Below are 18,496 nucleotides of genomic sequence, written 5' to 3' on the forward strand. Positions count from 1 at the left end.
TACAGGTGTCTGGGAGATTTATGACCGATTTGGTCATGCCAGTGCATGTCAAAACTTTGTGACATGCTGTGGCATGTTGGAGGGAGGCAAGGGTTAGTGTGAAAGAAATCCCTTAATTTGTGGAATGAGAAATGGAGTAGGATTGTGGAAGAAAAGGAAATGCATGGATCACTGCCAGGGTTGAAGAGAGTAATGTGTCTTTGTTTATTAAGAATAAAAAGCAACTTTGATTTTTGTGGCATGTAAAAGAAAAATGACAATGGAAATAGAGGAAGAACTTTAACACTGTTTCTATGATACATAGGTATTTTGCAAAGGGCTTCATGGGCCAGGATGGAAAGCATAGAAGTTTCAACCATGGGTTATGAATACTTTTGACAAGAATTTGAACCCCAACCCCTCCAAATCGTTTTTTATATTGTTTGTCAATTCCTTTTTTATTTTACCCAAATGACAGAGGTCCCATTGCAAATCACCCCTTAGAGGTGTCTATGAGATTTGTGGCCCATTTAGTCGAGACAGTGCATGTCAGAAGTATGTGACATGCTGTGGCATGTGGGGAGGGGGGCAAAGTTTAGTGTGAAAGAAATCTCTTAATTTGTGGAATGAGGGATAGGGTAAGATTGTGGATGAAAAAGAAATACATGGGTGGGTGCCAGGGGTGAATAGAGTAAGGGGTCTTTGTTTATTAAGAATGAAACATCTCCTAGCAAACATAAAGGAAAATGTCAATTCTATTAAGGACATGGAGGAGAAGATTATGCTTAGTTCTTTCTTTATTCAGACTCACAGTAACAAAATAAAAGAACTACAAATCCCATTAATCCATTCCAAAGGCCATATAACATCTGACCCAAGCAGTCCAATCACAGTGTACTTTACACTATAACATCCTAGGACATTCCCATTTTGTCCTCTTTCTTTGTGCAAAGGCTGTCAAAGCGACAATGTATCTGAATTTTATTACAAGACCGGAGGGTCATGTTATGCGTTCTTGTCTTACTTTATTTACCACAGTAGCCAAGAACTACAAATCCCAGAAACCTAGGAAAGAAACTACAAAATACCGTCACAATGCAGGTAACCAATCATGTATCTTGACTGAGAGCAACAAGCCCTCTTTTCTTGCTGCTCGCAGTCAAGATAAGTACTCTGCTCACTTTATCAACATTTATTTTTTATGCAAAATATGTGTATTCAATGTATTTGATGTATCATTGTTATTCGCCTTGCCTTTAGTGCCTCGCGCTTTCTTTCCAACCGTCGCGTGCTGTTTCCTCAGGGCATTCTATCCCCGAGGCGTTCTATCTTCGGCCGTTACGCTCTAACGGCTGTCCAACGCTTCCTCATTGCAAGGCCTCAAACGAATTGCCCCTCGCTTGCTGTGTTGGTATTTTGTCTGCCTTCCGGGATTTCCTTCCCCTCGGGCATTCCCGTTCTGTCTCCGGCAGTCCTTCTCGGGCTCCTCCCTGACACACGCCCTCCGGCCTCAGCTGGGTTAACCCCTGCTTGTCTAGTTTTCCTCCTCAATAAATATTTATAGTTTGTTGTGGGTTTTTCTTCGTTACCTGGGTTTCCAATGCCAATATTTGTTGTTTTTTTGTTAAATATTGGTTAAAACTTGTTGAATATTGTTATACACTTTTTATTAGTATTTATTTATTTATTCCTTTTACCTTATATTGTCTGGGGATGGACAGACCCAGTTTTTGAAAGACATTTTAAAGTCTCTTATTAAAGAGTCGGTGCAGCATGCCGTTTCTGTTTCCTTGCTGGATATTTCCAAGAATTTAGAAGCCTCATTATCTAAAATGCTTCAGCCCTCTGGTGATGTTCCTTCAAAAAAGGGAACGAAACGTGCGGCTCCCTCCCGGGTACCTCTTAAAGGTGTTTCTATTAAAATTGGGCCTCCCACCCGAGAGGCGAATAGTTCGGGGCTACCTTCTTCTCCCCTTAATGTCACTAACCTCAGAGATATGGACAGTGATGGGGATGATACCTTTGACATTTCTGTCAAAGATTATATCTCTGATCATGGGCCTTTGGAGAAAAGGTGAAAAATGTCTCCCTCTGTTATTTCATCCCTCGCACTGTCTGATGACTTGGTGGACCAGTTTGGGGAACTCGTGTTAGACCTTACTTCGATCCACCATCCTAATTCCTCTGAGTGCTTCCCTTGTGAGCATGTCTCAGACTATGTTCTGTTTTATTTAAGGCTCGCTTTGGACAAGTCATGCAGGAATAAATTGAAGTCCGAATGTCCCAGACCTTCCCTTCCATCCAAGGTAGCTGATACCCCCTCTATTGACCGGAACATGTTGTTATTTTTTTACCAAGCTCAGCAAGGATCCCAAAAAAGGGGTCCATAGAGCCTGGTCTAACTGCCAGGCCAGACTACTTGATCTGGTTGGTCCTTCAACAAGGATTTTGGACCTCGCCAAAGAGGCTAAATTGGAGGGCGGTCAGGTGGACCCGGAACCCTGTCCAGTTGGGCACAAAGAACAATTTGCATGCTTGGCAATGCCAATGCTTGTATATCTCAGGAGCAACGTAAGAGCCTTTTGCTCAAGATTGACCCGAAGTTAAGTTCCTTAGCCACCAAAGAAGAAGGACCTAAGGCTGAAGGTCTTCTATTTGGAGATTCCTTCATCAAGGAAATGAGCAGATATGTCTCAACCTTCGCTTCTATTGACAAAGCCCAGGCTTCTATGAAGACATTTTTTTCCCAGCGGGTTTTTGGCAGGGCCGGCAGAGGAAGGAGTCGCTTTGCCGGCCGTTATACATCTCGAGGACAATACCTCCACCGAGGATCCTGTAACCAAGACTCCCAGCTAAGACTACCAGGGATACAAACCCCAGTTCGATCCCCGACGTTTCTGTGGAGGCTGCGGCAGGGGTTTCAAGCCCAAGAGCGATCAACTCGCAGGTAAGAACTTTCATTTCTGGCCTTCCTCTCGTAGGAGGCAGATTAGCTTCTTGTCTAGGCGCTTGGTTGTCTCTCACATCGGATCCCTGGGTTTTACAGACGGTCCAGGGTTATTGCACAGAATGTTACCAACGCCCCTTCCAGACCCATCTTCCTCATCCCCTTCATCTTTCAGACGATCAGTTTCTGTTGGTGAAGGACGAGATACAGGCTTTACTGATTAAACAAGCCATAGAAAGGGTCTACTTCAACTCTTCTGGGTTCCTGAGCAATATATTTCTTGTTCACAAGAAAAACAACAAACATCATCCAGTCATAAATTTAAAGACTGTTCAACGACTTCGTAGTGTATCATCATTTCAAGATGGAGACTATCCTTCATCTCAGAGACCTTCTCCTTCAGGGCGATTGGCTGGTCCGTCTAGACCTCCAGGATACCTATCTTTCGGTCCCCCTGCATCCCGTGCATCTGGCTTTCAGGAAGTTCCTTCAGTTCCAGTGGGAAGATTGTTCCTTCCAATTCAAGATGCTGCCTTTCGGTTTGTCTTCAGCCCCTTGGTGCTATACCAAGATTCTCAAACCGGTTGTTGCCTTTCTCAGGGCTCAGGGTGTCAGGCTCATAGTCTATCTCAAAGACTTCCTCATAATGGCCCAGGACAGGTCCCGGCTTTTGGTTCATCTGGATCTTTGTCAGAATCTTTTGATAAGTCTCGGCTTCTTCATCAATCCTAACAAGTCAGTTCTTATCCCTTCCTAACAATTGGAGTTCCTCTGCTTTTTGATAAATACAGTCGATTTGATTCTTAACTCCCTCAAATGAAAGTAGACTTGATAAAGAAAGAGATTTGTCACGCCTTATCCATTTACTGTACCTCCCTCAGGTCTATGGCTCGTTTAGTGGGCGTTCTCTCTTCCTCCATTTAGGAAATCTTCCCAGGGCCTCTTCATTACAGGGCCCTTCAAAGACTACTAATCCATCATCTCCGTCAAGGCCTAGCTTATTCAGATTCAGTCATTCTAGACGCGGAATCCAGGGAGGAGCTCCTTTGGTGGCTCAGTCACTTAGATGCCTGGACCGGGAGAACGATTTTCTCTGCCGCCCCAGATCTTGTCTTAGAGTCAGATGCAAGTCTGACAGGTTGGGGCGCAAGATGTGGTCAACTCTCAACTGGGGGTTTATGGTCCGCTCAGGAGTCAACACTGCACATCAATTGTTTAAAGATGCTTGCAGGTTCCTTTGCCATCCAGTCCTTTACAAAAGGCAGAGTAAGGTGCATGGTGCTACTCCGAATGGACAACCTGTCAACGGTCAGATACATAAATCATTTGGGAGGTACCAGATTCAGACCTCTGGCCTTACTGGCCAAAAGCCTATGGGAATTCTGCCTGCAGAAAAACATTTAGGTCAGGGCAGAATAACTACTGATCCAGCTCAATGTCGTGGCCGATTGGTTTTCCAGACATATCTACGATTCAAGCGACTGGTGTCTGCATCCTTCCATTTTCAATCATCTTTCTTCCATCTTTGGCATAATGTCGATAGACCGCTTTGCTTCCGTCTCAATACTCAGTTCCCTTCTTTTTTCAGTTGGAGACCAGACCCCTTGGCAATGACCACAGATGCCTTCCTTCAGTCATGGCCCCCTTCCCTCCTCTATGCCTTTCCTCCCTTTGCCCTTCTTGCTCGGGTCCTAGCACATGTTCGCAGACAACAGTCATCCATTGTCTTGATCACTCCCTTTTGGCAGTCCCAACCTTGGTATCCAATCATTCTGGAGCTGACTTCGGATTTTCCAGTGTTGATTCCTCCTTTTCCTGATTTACTCCTGAACCCCCAAGGCCTTCCTCATCCCCTAGTCATAGACAACACCCTTCATCTAGTGGCCTGGAGGATTTGGGGGCTTCCTGGAGAGCCCTAGGAATTTCGAAAGAAGCTATCCACTTTATCCAGCAATCATGAGCTCCAGGCACAACGAAAGTCTATAAGTCGGCCTGGATGGCCTGGTGTAGCTGGTGTCTGGACAGGGATTCAGATCCCGTTTTAGCAGATGTAACCTTGGTAGTCAATTTTCTTTCTTCTTTAGCGTCACAAGGTAAAGCCTATCGGACTGTTAACACATACAGATCTGCAATCTCTTCAGAACATGTCAGAGTGGACGGAAGACCTATTGGTGAACATCCTTTAGTCTGCCGATTGTTGAAGGGAGTACGTTTTGTTAAACCTCCGATTCCTAAATACAATGTTATGGGGGATGTTAATACTGTATTTCGTCTTTTTTTTACATGGCCAGATAATGATCAGTTATCGCTCAAACATTTGTCTGCTAAATTGACAATGCTTTTTGTTTGGTATCTATTAAACGTGTTTCTGATGTAAAAGCTTTAGATGTTTTCTCTTTCCGTTATTCCTCCATGGGCATTTATTTCCAGGTCAGTAGACGCACCAAAACTAATTTATCATCTATGTTTTACCCCTTTTTTCCCTCACAACCCAAGCTGTGTGTTGGCAATTGTTTAAAGTCTTACGTTTCTCAAACTGCAGAGCTTAGAAACGTTTTCTCTTCCCAGTTACTCATCTCCTTTCAAAGGCCACATAATCCTGTTTCTGCTCCTACTCTGGCCCGTTGGATTAAATGGCTCATGTCCCTCGTGGGCATTTCTACCCTTTCCTTTGGTGCCCATTCGGTGAGAGGGGCTGCGGCCTCTTGCGCCTTTTTCGGGGGGAAGGGATTGGGTTGCAGGCTATTCTCAGATCTGCAGATTTGTCAAACGTCAATACTTTTAGAACATTTTATTGTAAACCTCTTGATCATCCATTGGACAATGTTATTTCATTGCTTTGAACTAGCATAATATGAGACTCCGGTCTTGTAATAAAATTGAGATTTTCCTATCCTTGGTGTCTGAAAGGCTAGATTTTATTAAAAACACGGAGGCGAGTATTATCCTGTCGCATTTGCTTTAACCCTCCCTATTGTTTCCTTCGCAGTTTCATTACCTTCTACCAGCTCTGCTACATCCGGCTGATTTCCATTCGGATTCGCTGGGTTCCATTTTGTCTCATCGTACTTCCTGGTTACCTGTTCAGCCTGCTTCCTTCTTCATGGACTACTTTATGGAAAGTGTGAGGCATGAAAGGCAAGGCGAATAACAATGATACATCAAATACATTCAATACACATATGACGCATAAAAAATATATGTCGATAAAGTGAGCAGAGTACTTATCTTGACTGCGAGCAGCAAGAAAAGAGGGCTTGTTGCTCTCAGTCAAGATAATTGTATTCATACTCGATACATGATTGGTTACCTGCATTGTGACGATATTTTGTAGTTTCTTTCCCAGGGTTTCTGGGATTTGAAGTTCTTGGCTGCTGTGTTAAATAAAGTAAGAAAAGAACGCATAATACTCGCATCCGTGTCGTCAATATAATCTAGCCTTTCAGACACCAAGGCTAGGAAAATCTCAGTTATCTTCCAAATCTTTCATTTTTCCTCCATTGCTAAAATTGAAAACAAATGTTACCAGTCCATTCTTTTATACTCGAAGTCAATTAGTATATTCCACCATAACGCATTAAGAAAGAAGCTATGCAATAAAACAGTCAAATGAAACATGTTTACTTATTCCCAATATAGATCTAAATACTGAAGTCACCACGGGAAAGAAACACGCCTCCGCAGGCAGTAAGGGTGGGATAATCTTCGTCTCTGTGTCCTTGATAGAATTGAAATTTTCCTTTATGTTTGCTAGGAAATGTTTCATTCTATGACAGGACTGGAGACTCGATTATGCTAGTTCAAAGCTTATTTGCCAACTGTGGAGTTGGTTTAAAATAAAATCTTTTAAAAACAGAATCTGATGCTCAAAATATTTTCTAGACGTGCGACCAACTTGAATGCTTTAGAGGACATGGCTCCCTTGGTCGAATGTGCCCCAAAAGTTAAGACATCAATACCTGCCTCCTGCATGATCCAAAGAACCGACCTAGCCATGGCGGGAGAAAAAACTGGTTTGTGTGGTTTGGTAAAAAAAACCAATAATTGGCATGTTCCCTGGTCTAAGATCTGCAGACACTCTCTCATACTCCTTCAAACAATTCACAACACACAATCTGGGCCTGTCAGGAAATTCTGAATAAAATACCGATTTGGTATTGGATTTCATTCTTCTAAAAATTATGAAAAACATGTCTTCTGGTGAAATGGAGCGCCCATTCAGATCCAGGGACCCGACATCCGACACTCTCTTACAAGAGATGAGAAACAATAACATTGTCAATTTGGCAAAAAGTTGTGTACTAGAGAGAGCTGCATTATCTGGCCACTCCATAAAAAAGGTTCAAAACCTTGTTCACGTCCCAAGTGGCTGCATATTTAGGTTGTGGAGGGTTATAGAATCTAATGTCCTTCATAAGTGAACACTTCAAAGGATGGGATGCCACTGGTTTGCCTATCACTGGCAAATGCCCCGCTTAAATTGCGGGCCTAAACGGGTTAACCTTTGAATAAGCCTTACCTGTGTCTGATAGTTGAGACAGAAAATTCAATACGTATACAATGTGGACCCCCACTGGATCAATATCCCATTCCAAACACCAACTATACCATGTAGACCAAGCAGATCGGTATCGTTTGTGGGTTCCTGCTGCCCATGCTTGTCCCATGTAGGTTGACGCTGTTTCTGAAAGCCCTTGCACCTGCCTGCAGACCCTGATATTCTCCAAGCCATCAGTTGCAGAGTGTTGCCCCGAATCATCAGATGGTTTTCCCCTGCAGGACCTTGCAGTGTGGACGGGAAGCTGAATATTTGCACTGGGAAGTCGCACAACATTTCCATGAAAAGTGAGAACCATGATTGTGACTTCCAAAAAGGAGTCACCAGTATAATTCCTGCCTGTTGCCTCTTGATCTGGGTTGCAACCTTGGACAACACAATGAACGGGGTAAAGGTGTAACTGAGAATCGATCCCCATTCCTGTAAAAAGGCATCATCTTGAGCAGCTTCCGGGTCCAATCTCCAGCTGTAAAAAAGTGGAAGCTACATGTTTAGCCGTGAGGCAAACAGACCCATGTGAGGCTTCCCCCATCTCTGACAAAGAATTTGGAATACCTGGGTGTCCAGCCTCCAGTCGCTAGAATCACTCAGATATTGTGCGTCCTCAGCCAGGTTACTACCAGCTTGAGTAGCTTAGGAAAACACCATGGGGCGGAGGAAAAGCCAAAAGGAAGTACTTTGAATACACATGCCTGATCCTGCCAGAGAAATTGGAGGAACCGGCGGCGGAAAGATTGGAATTGTCAGATAGGTGTCTTTGAGATCTAACCTGATCATCCAATCCCCTTGCCTCAGCAAGTCTCTCACAAGATGGATTCCCACCATCTTGAAACGGCAGTACACTAACCAACCATTGAATTCTTTCAAATTTATGACCGGCCTCACTCCTTTGTCCTTTTTTCTTACCACCAAGATATTGCTCAAGAAACGTCTCAGGTGAAAAAGGATCCTTCTAGGGCCCCCTTGCTTACCCGATTGTCCTTCTCCTGCTCTGTAAGGGTGCATATATTGTTTGAAAAACTAGAGGGGTCGACCTTATCCTTTGAAAGGGCGAACCACAAAACTTGATGTGGAAGCACTGTACCTTTTGCAGAACCCATGGGTCTGACTAAATTCATTTCCATTTGTTCAGGCACTCTGCCATCCTGCCTCCCAGTTTCATGGCATCTGGTCCAGCCTCTGCAGAAGCAAATTCACCCAATTTGGGGTCCAGGCTTAACAAAAGTGAGTGTCTCGCTTCCTCCGAAAATCACACAATTAGTGGTTCCCAGGAGACATATCGCCGACTTGGTCCATCCAGATAAAATCTCGGGGTCTATTGCTGCACCTGTCTTTTTGACGTCTTCTGCCATTTCCATTATTTTCATTAGGGGTCCCGTATTATCTAACAACTTATCCTGACAAGAACGCCAGGATCTATCAATACCTCTCTTTGGATACTTAACCAGTCTGCCCATACAGGTCACCCTGGTGGTATCCATTTCTGGGATTGCTGCTACTTTACCCTCATTGGAGGGTCTTGGGCATTCTGCCCTCAACTTATTACGAACCTCTCTATCTAGTGGCTGGCGAAGATGCTGCTTCAAGTAAAATGCCACCTTCTCTGAAGGTTCCCACTCCGAGGAGCGTGTATGCCTGATATCCTCGGGATTAAATAAATCCTTATTGAAATGCCGGTCATTCCCCCGTGTAGAGGGGTCCGTTTTCATCTTTGTCCCACCAGAGGGATGCCAGTCTCTGGATCGTTTAGACTTCCTATCAGAGTCATCAAAGTAAGGGGAATCTGAGTCCCCTTGGTCCTGATCAAAACCCTGATTTGGAAGCCTGCTGCACGTAGACTGTGCAAGGCCACTAGGGCCCGCTGACTGGGATAGCTGATACGAAAGGTTGAATGTGTCTGCCATTTGTCTGGACTTGTTATCACCCTGCTCCCCACAAAGGGCGTTATCTGCATCTGTACGATGCGTCTGTGGCGAGTTTCCTGTAGAGCCCCTAGGGGTCTTGGCGGTGGAACTCTGACACTTTTGCAATGCCAATGACACTGCGGTCCCCACTGCTTTGGAAACGGCCTAATCAATCATTGCAGCAAGCTCTGGGCCCATATTCACGCCCTCCTGTATCTCCTCCCGGCGTAAATAAATATGACCCTCAGTCATGTCTGAATAATGTTAGGAAAACAGCTAAATGTGAACTCTCTAACTGTAGGAAAGTACCATCTTGCCTGGCATGTTACCCCCATTTTTCACTGTATATATGTTGTTTTAGTTGTATGTGTCACTGGGACCCTGCCAGCCAGGGCCCCAGTGCTCATAAGTGTGCCTGAATGTGTTACCTGTGTTATGACTAACTGTCTCACTGAGGCTCTGCTATTCAGAACCTCAGTGGTTATGCTCTCTCATTTCTTTCCAAATTGTCACTAACAGGCTAGTGACCAATTTCACCAATTCACATTGGCATACTGGAACACCCTTATAATTCCCAAGTATATGGTACTAAGGTACCTAGGGTATTGGGGTTCCAGGAAATCCCTATGGGCTGCAGCATTTATTTTGCCACCCATAGGGAGCTCTGACAATTCTTACACAGGCCTGCCACTGCAGCCTGAGTGAAATAAAGTCCACGTTATTTCACAGCCATTTACCACTGCACTTAAGTAATTTATAAGTCACCTATATGTCTATCCTTTACCTGGTAAAGGTTAGGTGCAAAGTTACTTAGTGTGTGGGCACCCTGGCACTAGCCAAGGTGCCCCCACATTGTTCAGGGCAAATTCCCCAGACTTTGTCAGTGCGGGGACACCATTACACGCGTGCACTACACATAGGTCACTACCTATGTGTAGCTTCACAATGGTAACTCCGAATATGGCCATGTAACATGTCTAAGATCATGGAATTGCCCCCTCTATGCCATCCTGGCATTGTTGGCACAATCCCATGATCCCACGGGTCTGTAGCACAGACCCTGGTACTGCCAAACTGCCTTTTCAGGGGTTTCACTGCAGCTGCTGCTGCTGCCAACCCCTCAGACAGGTTTCTGCCCTCCTGGGGTCCAGCCAGGCTTGGCCCAAGATGGCAGAACAAAGGACTTCCTCAGAGAGAGGGTGTTACACCCTCTCTCTTTGGAAAAAGGTGTTAAGGCAGTTTAAAAAGTTTTTAAAGTTTTTTTTCTGTCTTTCCAAAAGTTCTGAAAACCTTTTTCTCTCTTTTTCTGTCACTTAAACACTGTCTAAAATGTCTGGCACAGGCCAAACTGTTGATCTGTCCAAACTTGCATATGATCACCTTAGCTGGAAAGGAGCAAGGAGTCTCTGCATAGAGAGAGGTTTGAGTGTAGGGAAGAATCCCCCCAGAGAACTGTTGGTTAACATGTTTATAGAACAGGATACGGCCAGAGGTGCCCCTTCTGTGGAAAAAAGTAGCTAATGGTTCCCAATCTGATCCAGGGACTCCCCTAGAAAAAGATTTCAGGAAAGAAACTTCCTAGCCTGCCCATTAGTAGACAGCCTAGCATAGTTGGTACTGATGCAGAGTCACACCATACTGATAGTGTTGTCTCACATCATAGCAAGAGCATTCCTTCTCACCATAGTAGAAGTGATGCTTCTGTTAACCAAGCTGTTAGGGTGCCTTCAGTAAGGGATGGGTCTCATTCTGTTCATTCTCACCATACTTCTGTATCAAGGAATGTCCCTCCCACCCACCCTGGTGACAGATTGTTAGAAAGGGAGCTCAATAGATTGAGAGTGGAACAAACCAGACTGAAGCTCAAGAAGCAACAGCTGGATTTGGATAGACAGTCCTTAGAAGTGGAAAGGGAAAGACAGAAATTGGGTTTAGAAACCCATGGTGGCAGCAGCAGTATTCCCCATAGTCATCCTGCAAAAGAGCATGATTCCAGGAATCTGCACAAGATAGTTCCCCCTTATAAGGAGGGGGATGACATTAACAAGTGGTTTGCTGCACTTGAGAGGGCCTGTGTTGTACAGGATGTCCCTCAAAGGCAGTGGGCTGCTATCCTATGGCTATCATTTAGTGGAAAGGGTAGGGATAGGCTCCTTACTGTGAAAGAAAGTCATGCCAATAATTTTACAGTTCTTAAGAATGCACTCCTGGATGGTTATGGCTTAACCACTGAACAGTACAGGATGAAGTTCAGAGAGACCAAAAAGGAGTCTTCACAAGACTGGGTTGATTTTGTTGACCATTCAGTGAAGGCCTTGGAGGGGTGGTTACATGGCAGTAAAGTTCCTGATTATGAAAGCCTGTATAACTTGATCCTGAGAGAGCATATTCTTAATAATTGTGTGTCTGATTTGTTGCACCAGTACTTGGTGGACTCTGATCTGACCTCTCCCCAAGAATTGGGAAAGAAGGCAGACAAATGGGTCAGAACAAGGGTGAACAGAAAAGTTCATACAGGGGGTGACAAAGATGGCAATAAGAAGAAGGATGGTAAGTCTTCTGACAAGGGTGGGGACAAATCTAAAAGTGAGACTTCATCAGGCCTACAAAAACACTCTGGTGGGGGTGGTGGGCCCAAATCCTCTTCCAATCAAAACAAAGAAAAGAAACCATGGTGCTATTTATGTAAAATAAAAGGCCATTGGACAACAGATCCCAGTTGTCCAAAGAAAAGCACCAAGCCTCCTACCACTACAACCCCTACTGCTACCCCTAGTGTCCCTACTAATAGCAGTGGTGGTGAGAACAAACCTACTAATAGCCAATCTAAGGGAGTAGCTGGGCTCACCTTTGGTAATTTAGTTGGGGTTGGTCTGATTAGGGAGACCACAGAGGCTGTGTTAGTCTCTGAGGGGGCTATTGATTTAGCCACCTTGGTTGCTTGTCCCCTTAACATGGATAAGTACAAGCAAGTACCCTTAATAAATGGTGTTGAGGTTCAGGCCTACAGGGACACTGGTGCCAGTGTTACAATGGTAATAGAGAAACTGGTCCACCCTGAACAACACCTACTTGGTCACCAGTACCAAGTAACCGATGCTCATAACAACACCCTTAGCCACCCCATGGCTGTTGTGAATCTCAACTGGGGGGGGGGTTACTGGCCCAAAGAAAGTTGTGGTTGCCTCAGATTTACCTGTAGACTGTCTATTAGGGAATGATTTAGAGACATCAGCTTGGGCAGAAGTGGAGTTGGAGGCTCATGCAGCAATGCTGGGCATTCCAGGGCATATTTTTGCTTTAACCAGGGCTCAGGACAAAAAGCAAAAAGGACAGGGTGACTTGGATCCTGGAAGAATGGACCAAGTGCTCCCTAAAACTAGGGCTAGTAGAAGTAAAACACTACCTACTATCCCTCCCTCTACAGTGGATTCTACTTCTGAGGAAGAAGAATTCCCACTCTGTACAGAACCTACACCAGAGGAGCTGGAAGCAGACACTGCTGAGCTTTTGGGTGAAGGGGGGCCTGCCAGGGAGGAGCTGAGTGTGGCACAGCAAACCTGTCCCACACTAGAGGGTCTAAGACAGCAAGCTGTCAAACAAGCAAATGGAGATGTTAGTGACTCTCACAGAGTTTACTAGGAGGACAACCTCTTGTACACTGAAGCAAGGGATCCAAAACCTGGAGCTGCCAGGAGATTGGTGATTCCTCAGGAGTACAGAAAGTTCCTCCTAACTCTTGCTCACGACATTCCCTTAGCTGGACATTTGGGGCAAATGAAAACTTGGGACAGGCTTGTTCCCTTGTTTCATTGGCCTAGAATGTCTGAGGACACAAAATATTTTTGTAAGTCCTGTGAAACCTGTCAAGCCAGGGACAAGACAGGTGGCACTCCAAAGGCACCCCTTATTCCACTGCCTGTGGTTGGGGTTCCCTTTGAAAGGGTAGGGGTTGACATAGTTGGCCCCCTTGACCCTCCTACTGCTTCAGGCAATAGGTTTATCTTGGTGGTAGTGGACCATGCCACCAGATATCCTGAAGCAATTCCTCTAAGGACCACTACAGCTCCTGCAGTCGCAAAGGCCCTCCTGGGAATCTTTTCCAGGGTGGGCTTCCCAAAAGAGGTGGTATCAGACAGGGGAAGCAATTTCATGTCTGCTTACTTAAAGGCCATGTGGAAGGAGTGTGGTGTTACATACAGTGGCGTAGCGTGGGGGGTGCAGGGGGGGCCGGCCGCACCGGGCGCAACATCTTGGAAGAGACTCGAGTGCTAAAATCCACGGGTTAGGGGGCGCAAATTACTTGCCTTGCCCCGGGTGCCCACGGGTTAGGGGGCGCAAATTACTTGCCTTGCCCCGGGTGCTGACAACCCACGCTACGCCACTGGTTACATACAAGTTCACCACACCCTATCATCCACAAACAAATGGACTGGTGGAGAGATTTAACAAAACTCTCAAAGGCATGATTATGGGACTCCCTGAAAAACTCTGCAGGAGATGGGATATCCTTTTACCATGCCTCCTTTTTGCTTACAGGGAGGTACCCCAGAAAGGGGTGGGCTCCAGCCCCTTTGAACTTCTTTTTGGACACCCTGTGAGAGGTCCCCTAACACTTGTTAAGGAGGGTTGGGAACAACCTTTAAAAGCTCCAAAGCAAGACATAGTGGACTATGTACTTGGCCTCAGATCAAGGATGGTTGAGTACATGAAAAAGGCCAGTAAAAACCTTCAGGCCAGCCAAGAGCTCCAAAAGCAATGGCATGACCAGAAGGCTGTTTTGGTTCAGTACCAACCAGTGCAGAAAGTGTGGGTCTTGGAGCCTGTGGCCCCAAGAGCACTCCAAGATAAATGGAGTGGACCCCACACAATTGTTGAGAAAAGGGGTGAAGTCACCTACTTAGTTGACTTAGGCACTGCCAGGAGTCCCCTTAGGGTGCTCCATGTCAATCGCCTGAAACCCTACTATGACAGGGCTGATCTCACCCTGCTCATGGCAACTGATGAGGGACGGGAAGAAGACAGTGATCCTCTCCCTGACCTCTTCTCTTCCACAGAACAAGATGCTCTAGTGGAAGGGGTTGTACTAGCAGATTGTCTTACTGCTGAGCAGAAAGACCACTGCATAAATCTCCTGGGTCAGTTTTCTGAACTCTTCTCTACTGTGCCAGGTACCACTTCTTGGTGTGAGCACACTATAGATACTGGAGACAGCTTGCCTGTCAAAAATAAGATCTATAGGCAGCCTGACCATGTCAGAGACTGCATAAAGCAAGAGGTGCAGAAAATGTTAGAACTAGGAGTGGTTGAGCACTCTGAAAGTCCATGGGCTTCTCCTGTGGTACTTGCACCAAAACCTCATTCCAAAGATGGAAAGAAGGAAATGCGGTTTTGTGTAGACTACAGAGGTCTCAACCAGGTAACCAAAACTGACGCTCACCCTATACCCAGGGCAGATGAGCTCATAGATACACTGGCATCTGCCAAGTATCTAAGCACTTTTGATTTGACTGCAGGGTATTGGCAGATCAAATTATCAGAAGATGCAAAAGCTAAAACTGCATTTTCAACCATTGGAGGACATTACCAATTCACAGTAATGCCTTTTGGATTGAGAAATGCACCTGCCACTTTTCAGAGGTTGGTGAACACAGTCCTGCAAGGGCTGGAAGCTTTTAGTGCAGCATATTTGGACGATATAGCTGTCTTTAGCTCCAGCTGGGATGATCACCTGGTCCACCTATGGAAAGTTTTAGAGGCCCTGCAAAAGGCAGGCCTCACTATCAAGGCTTCAAATTGCCAGATAGGGCAGGGGAAGGTGGTTTATCTGGGACACCTGGTTGGTGGAGAACAGATTGCACCCCTTCAGAGGAAAATCCAAACAATTATTGATTGGGTTCCCCCTACTACTCAGACTCAGGTGAGAGCCGTTTTAGGCCTCACTGGGTACTATAGGAGGTTCATAAAGAACTATGGCTCCATTGCAGCCCCTCTTAATGACCTCGCTTCAAAGAAAATGCCTAAGAAGGTATTATGGACAGCAAACTGTCAGAAAGCTTTTGAGGAGCTGAAGCAGGCCATGTGCTCTGCACCTGTCCTGAAAAGCCCTTGTTACTCTAAAAAAATCTATGTCAAAACTGATGCATCTGAATTAGGAGTAGGGGCAGTCCTATCACAACTTAATTCTGAGGGCCAGGATCAACCTGTTGCTTTTATTAGTAGGAGGTTGACCCCTAGAGAAAAGCGTTGGTCTGCCATTGAGAGGGAGGCCTTTGCTGTGGTCTGGGCACTGAAGAAGTTGAGGCCATACCTGTTTGGCACTCACTTCATTGTTCAGACAGACCACAAACCTCTACTTTGGCTAAAACAAATGAAAGGTGAAAATCCTAAATTGTTGAGGTGGTCCATATCCCTACAGGGAATGGACTATACAGTGGAACATAGACCTGGGAGTACCCACTCCAATGCAGATGGACTCTCCAGATATTTCCACTTAGACAATGAAGACCCATCAGGTAATGACTAGTCTTATTGTCCTTCGTTTGGGGGGGGTTGTGTAGGAAAGTACCATCTTGCCTGGCATATTACCCCCATTTTTCACTGTATATATGTTGTTTTAGTTGTATGTGTCACTGGGACCCTGCCAGCCAGGGCCCCAGTGCTCATAAGTGTGCCTGAATGTGTTACCTGTGTTATGACTAACTGTCTCACTGAGGCTCTGCTATTCAGAACCTCAGTGGTTATGCTCTCTCATTTCTTTCCAAATTGTCACTAACAGGCTAGTGACCAATTTCACCAATTCACATTGGCATACTGGAACACCCTTATAATTCCCTAGTATATGGTACTAAGGTACCCAGGGTATTGGGGTTCCAGGAGATCCCTATGGGCTGCAGCATTTCTTTTGACACTCATAGGGAGCTCTGACAATTCTTACACAGGCCTGCCACTGCAGCCTGAGTGAAATAACGTCCACGTTATTTCACAGCCATTTACCACTGCACTTAAGTAACTTATAAGTCACCTATATGTCTATCCTTTACCTGGTAAAGGTTAGGTGCAAAGTTACTTAGTGTGTGGGCACCCTGGCACTAGCCAAGGTGCCCCCACATTGTTCAGGGCAAATTCCCCGGACTTTGTGAGTGCGGGGACACCATTACACGCGTGCACTACACATAGGTCACTACCTATGTGTAGCTTCACAATGGTAACTCCGAATATGGCCATGTAACATGTCTAAAATCATGGAATTGCCCCCTCTATGCCATCCTGGCATTGTTGGCACAATCCCATGATCCCACGGGTCTGTAGCACAGACCCTGGTACTGCCAAACTGCCTTTTCAGGGGTTTCACTGCAGCTGCTGCTGCTGCCAACCCCTCAGACAGGTTTCTGCCCTCCTGGGGTCCAGCCAGGCTTGGCCCAAGATGGCAGAACAAAGGACTTCCTCAGAGAGAGGGTGTTACACCCTCTCCCTTTGGAAAAAGGTGTTAAGGCAGGGGAGGAGTAGCCTCCCCCAGCCTCTGGAAATGCTTTCATGGGCACAGATGGTGCTCATTTCTGCATAAGCCAGTCTACACCGGTTCAGGGACCCCTCAGACCTGCTCTGGAGCAAAACTGGACAAAGGAAAGGGGAGTGACCACTCCCCTGACCTGCACCTCCCCTGGGAGGTGCCCAGAGCTCCTCCAGTGTGCTCCAGACCTCTGTCATCTTGGAAACAGAGGTGCTGCTGGCGCACTGGACTGCTCTGAGTGGCCAGGGCCAGCAGGTGACGCCAGAGACTCCTTCTGATAGGCTCCTTCAGGTGTTGCTAGCCTATTCTCTCTCCTAAGTAGCCAAACCCTCTTTTCTGGCTATTTAGGGTCTCTGCTTTGGGGAATTCCTTAGATGACGAATGCAAGAGCTCATCAGAGTTCCTCTGCATCTTTCTCTTCACCTTCTGCCAAGGAATCGACTGCTGACCGCGCTGGAAGCCTGCAAAACTGCAACAAAGTAGCAAAGACGACTACTGCAACTCTGTAACACTGATCCTGCCGCCTTCTCGACTGTTTTCCTGGTGGTGCATGCTGTGGGGGTAGTCTGCCTCCTCTCTGCACTAGAAGCTCCGAAGAAATCTCCCGTGGGTCGACGGAATCTTCCCCCTGCTACCGCAGGCACCAAAGAACTGCATCACCGGTCCCCTGGGTCTCCTCTCAGCACGACGAGCAAGGTCCCTTGAATCCAGCAACTCTGTCCAAGTGACTCCCACAGTCCAGTGGCTCTTCAGTCCAAGTTTGGTGGAGGTAACTCCTTGCCTCCCCACGCCAGACTGCATTGCTGGGAACCGCGTCTTTTGCAGCTACTCCGGCCTCTGTGCACTTCCAGCGGAAATCCTTTGTGCACAGCCAAGCCTGGGTCCACGGCACTCTAACCTGCATTGCACGACTTTCTAAGTTGTCCCCCGGCGGCATGGGACTCCTTTGTGCAACTTCTGGTGAGCACTGTTTCACTCCTCTTCGTAGTGCCTGTTCCGGCACTTCTGTGGGTGCTGCCTGCTTCTGAGAGGGCTCCTTGTCTTGCTCGACGCCCCCTCTGACCCCAGACGCAATTGGCGACATCCTGGTCCCTCCTGGGCCACAGCAGCATCCAAAAACCCTAACTGCACGATTTGCAGCTAGCAAGGCTTGTTGGCGGTCTTTCTTCAGGAAAACACTTCTGCACGACTCTCTACGGCGTGGGGGATCCATCCTCCAAAGGGGAAGTTTCTAGCCCTTGTCGTTCCTGCAGAATCCTCAGCTTCTACTGCCTAGTAGCAGCTTCTTTGCACCCACAGCTGGCATTTCCTGGGCATCTGCCCATCTCCGACTTGCTTGTGACTTTTGGACTTGGTCCCCTTGTTCCACAGGTACCCTCGACTGGAAATCCATCGTTGTTGCATTGCTGTTTTGTGTCTTTCCTGCAGAATTCCCCTATCACGACTTCTATGTCGTTTGGGGAACTTTAGTGCACTTTGCACTCACTTTTAAGGGTCTTGGGGTGGGCTATTTTTCTAACCCTCACTGTTTTCTTACAGTCCCAGCGACCCTCTACAAGGTCACATAGGTTTGGGGTCCATTCGTGGTTCGCATT

Source organism: Pleurodeles waltl, chromosome 7, assembly GCF_031143425.1.
Source record: "Pleurodeles waltl isolate 20211129_DDA chromosome 7, aPleWal1.hap1.20221129, whole genome shotgun sequence".
In the NCBI taxonomy this organism is placed as follows: domain Eukaryota; kingdom Metazoa; phylum Chordata; class Amphibia; order Caudata; family Salamandridae; genus Pleurodeles; species Pleurodeles waltl.